Consider the following 4529-nt stretch of genomic DNA (forward strand, 5'->3'; position numbering starts at 1 on the left):
TAAATCCGCCCACTGACGCGCACGTCTCCAGCTTGAAATACGCGTCCAAAACCACCAACCCCATCACAACACAGTTACACTCTTCTGACGGGGATATTTTACGCGACAGCGGGCTTGTCAGGAGAGGGGTGTTGTTTTGGCCTGGATCGGGATAGCGTCGGATCAGACGAGCTACAAGTCATCTTTGGAGAAAATAACAACACGGTGAGTTGGACTCAACGGAGCTGTTGATCTTCACTTCCCCAGGGCCTCTCTAAGAACACGTTTCTTGTATTTTGACGTCCACTAGTCCTATGTGGGTCTCTTCTAAACGCCCACTGTGGACTAGGGGCATTTATTTTCCACTAGGATCGAGTGATCCTTTGCTGTGTAATCTCTCTTTAATCGCTTGCCTAATAATCAGCTCTATCATTTCTAAAGGTAAAGAGCCGTTATGACACGACACACCGGGAGAGAATGGCAGCTTTTGCCACGTATTAATGGAAAGCATTTGTCGTAATAGCGCGTGATCACGACGGCCGTTTTCTCGCGCCAGACGCGTCAGTTGACGAAAACCGTAACTCATATCGCTCAGTGACAGCCTGATGAGTCTAGCGCGAAAAAGTGGGTGATACATTTGTTAGAGGCTGCGTGGCCCACATGTTGCTTTCTGGGGTTGTTTACGTAGCATGTCCTATTTTAAATTGTTGCCAAATATGCCACCGAGCGATTAAAGGGATCGTTCACCCAAAAATTAAAATTCTCTGTGAGAAATTGTCAATAATTTCAAGTGGTCACTTAAACCATATTTATTTTTGTAATATTTTGCGCGTGGTAAACCGATTTTCGATGCGCTCAAGTCAAATTGTAGTTTGGCGTCTCTAGTGCAGTTATCGCTGTCCATTTTAAAGACGTTTTATACTAAACACTAACAATTTTCGTGACATTGTGAAGTGTAAGTGTGCAATAAAGCGATAGATAAAGACAGCACTTACTATTTGCCGATGGCACGCGATCTAGCAGCTGTTGCCATGGTTACCTCCTAAAGCAAATGCGCTTTCTGTTCGCGAGCGTACACATGTAGCGTACTCGGACTGTTATCAAATTTTTCTGTTTACCAAAATGTTGTTGGAAAATTGGTAGCTGAAATGTATACAGAGATACTTGTATTTAAAAACAATATTTTGTTTGTTAGACCCCCCCCCCTAATTTTTAATTTTTATTTTTCTAATTTTTCTGTTTACCAAAATGTTGTTGGAAAATTGGTAGCTGAAATGTATAGAGATACTTGTATTTAAAAACAATATTTTGTTTGTTAGACCCCCCCCAACAACACACACTCATTAACCTAGGTGGTTTTAAGCCAAACATCGTTCCAACGTTGTGCCGGACCTTTATGACTTTCCATCTTCCTGTTTTTTTTGTGGAGTAAAAAAGCAGATGTTAGAAACATTCACTTCTTTTTCATCTTCGTTCCATAAACTGAAAATGAACAGTGACTGAGTCTGTTAATCTATCTGACTAACCTCTCATTTTTTGCTTTAAATGAAAGTTGTGAGATTGTAACAACAAAAAAGACAAAGTATTCATTTTGAGGTGACCTATTCCTTTAAACTTCCAGGTCTGTTGAAACAGTGGCAGGCAAAATATTATTTGTACCCGACTTCCAGTGAATTTTTTGCACTCTGAATCCAGAAACAGTTGAGTAAGTCCTTATCACTCTCCCATGACCGTCTCTAGATATTTATTACTGAATGATTAAAATTTGTCCACTGGAGCTGATACTTAATTTACTGCCAGCAGTGAGGACTTTGACCTCGTACTCTCTGTTTTACATGGAGGATATCTGGAAGAGAATATTGACCCGTCAAAAGGCTGTAAAACCACATAGCTGTGATAGGAGAGTTAAAAAAAGTTGGTGTTAAGCCTCAGACAATTGATTGATCTTTTTGACGCATGGAGAGAACAAAATCTGGACTCAGATGTTTTCTGTGTTGTTGTGTTGGCCACGATTCTGTAGTTTGAGACCAAAGGTTACAGTTTGTTTCTGTCTAAAGAAGCACAAGAGTGCCTAAACCTTATTTTTTCCTTAGGAATGATTTGAAACTGGGCCACATCACGGAAGCCATAGTGAGAAAAATGTGTTTCTAATTACTGGAAAGGAGAGCTGGAAAGAGGGAGATAACAACATACTCACATTTCACCTGTAGACTTAAGCATGAAGGAAGATTAAAATCTTTGATCTCTCTGGTGAGACATGTTACTCTACGTATCTATGTAATCCTAAATATTCAGGTGATTTTTTTTTTAGGTTAGATGTGATGTAAAATTAAAACCGGTGATTCATGTGGTTTGCAATGAATGTATGAGGATGTGGAGTCTTTGTGACATGTCTGTTCAGTTTCTTTCACGCTCCACCCTTCTCTGTCAATGTCTCTAGTGGTTTCTCTTTCTTTCTATCTCTCTGTTTTTCTTTTTTTACTCAGACACACATCCTCTTGTCCCTGTTACTTTCCTATCATACAATTTGTCCTACTTAAAGTGAAATGTCATATGTTCTAATTATAGGAAGAGGTCTGTATTTTTATCATCAATATCCAAGGGAGGTTAATAACAACATTCACAAGCAGGGCTTTAAATTCATGGAACCTGGGATTTTTTTTTTTTTAATGAGCGGACACTATATCATAGAAGACATTAGTAGGTCCCCCTTGTTGTGGAAGACCACAAGTGAAAGTGTATGTTTGGGGAAAGTTTCAGTACTTTTCAGGTAAGTTGGCTTGGCTCTGTCTTCTAGTCATCTGTTTGTTTCACTTTTCCATCTGTTATAGACTCTTCTAAAGCAGTGCAAACAAACGGCAACTATACCTTGCAATCGCATTTGTATGAATGTTAGTCAAGCTTCTATTAGTGCGTTTAGATGGCAGGTGGTGTTTTGATGTGGTTTTAAGTACAAGACTCTGGAGTATTCCAGCAGTGTTTTCAAACAGTTAATGCACTGATTACACACTTCACTTCATCACATGCATAAAAATACACGATTACTGTTCTCAATGCATATTAAGGAAGTTAAATATCAGAATTTAATCTTATTAACAACATGTGCAGACTAAAGTACCAGCACAGGGTGAATGAGTATAATGAGGTAATAACTTTAAAGTATATGTTTTGAGAGACCTGATCAGCCCTCAAAGATCTTTAAATATCTGCCCTTGGCCTTGACTGAATAAATCACCCAAACGACCTCAATACCCCTCTGTTTGTGGCACGGAAGACTGTGTTCTTGTATTTTGAATGACAAAGATTACATTTGAATTACAAAGACGTTTCACTCTTTAATGACAGCTTGGTTTCGGTGGGCCGGTGTTTATGGATGTCTGTTTTTGTGTTCACTATGCTTTGGGCAAAGAATGCAAAGTAAATAGTGTAAGCCAAAGCAAATGTTTACAAAAAACTGTCAAGGGTTTACTCTATATTACCGTTACTGGATGTATGTTTATTCAAATGAATTGTGTATTGCAAGTTAAATTAAGAGAAACCAAATGCAGGAGGAGAAAGTGGAATAGAAAGAGAATAAGGAAGAGAAATTTGGAAATGTGTGGCAATGAATTTAAATTCAAGGAAGTGCTTTGTGGTTGAGTTATTAAATTGTGAATGTGTGACCTGCGGGGAGGAGTTGGCTTTCTGGGACAAAGTGTCTTAAGTTACGTAGAGGTCAGATAGTTCCAGCTTAGGGGATGGTTATGAGAACATGCATACTAATAAGGTTAATTAATAAAAATGTTTGAAGTGCAGAGGTAAAACAGGCAGAGGCGAGGTTATGGGAGTTTGTTCCTAGCGTCGCAGGAGTTTAGAGGAGCTGGGTTGAAAGAGGATCTTGTCAAGGTCACACTGAAGGAGGAGTACATGTTTTGCATAACAACAGTTAAATTGTATTTCATTTCAAGGTTGGAGAAAATAAAAGTACTGTATTTTGGTGATAAGAGTATCAGCTGCTACTTTTTATTATCCACAAACACGGGCTGGGTGTGGGAACCACAAGACCTTCAACAGACTTATGCAACAATGGACAACTTTCATAAAATAAAATTTTTCTTTAAGGAGACGTGTATATGCATAGTCTATAGATATTGCTGGTCAGGAGTAATTCATTCTTAAATAGATAGTCACCCAAAACTTAATTTATTTTCTATGTATATAATTTATATTTTATTTTATTTTTATTCACCCTCATGTCTTTTCAAACCTGTGGGACAGGGATTTCCAAACTTCCAAACTGCTTTTTGACCAAAAATATTTACTTAAAGGGGTCATATTATGCGATTTCAAAAAAAAAAATCTCTTTGGAGTGTTACAAGCTGTTGGTGCATAAAAAAGATCTGTAAAGTTGCAAAGACTAAAGTCTCAAATCCAAAGAGATATTCTTTATAAAAGTTAAGAGTCAACCACGCCTACCTAAAATCCGTGCTGGTCGCTGAGGAAATACATCAACTTCGCGCTGTCGATCGCCGGATCGGCTTTCACCGTGGACGAAGCGGAGTCCAGCCCGG

General features: G+C 38.5%; 1 protein-coding gene across 1 annotated transcript in view; it reads left to right on the forward strand.

Moving 5' to 3' along the window:
- The window catches only part of sgms1a (sphingomyelin synthase 1a), a 20755-nt gene continuing 16226 nt past the window's right edge, over positions 1–4529 (forward strand). The window contains exon 1 of the mRNA XM_016558300.1: positions 1–204. The gene's annotated coding sequence lies outside the window, so the exon portion shown is untranslated. The remainder of the gene's footprint in view (positions 205–4529) is intronic.

The sequence above is a fragment of the Sinocyclocheilus rhinocerous genome, unplaced genomic scaffold (genome assembly GCF_001515625.1).
Source record: "Sinocyclocheilus rhinocerous isolate Xijiao unplaced genomic scaffold, SAMN03320098_v1.1 scaffold851, whole genome shotgun sequence".
In the NCBI taxonomy this organism is placed as follows: Eukaryota; Metazoa; Chordata; class Actinopteri; order Cypriniformes; family Cyprinidae; genus Sinocyclocheilus; species Sinocyclocheilus rhinocerous.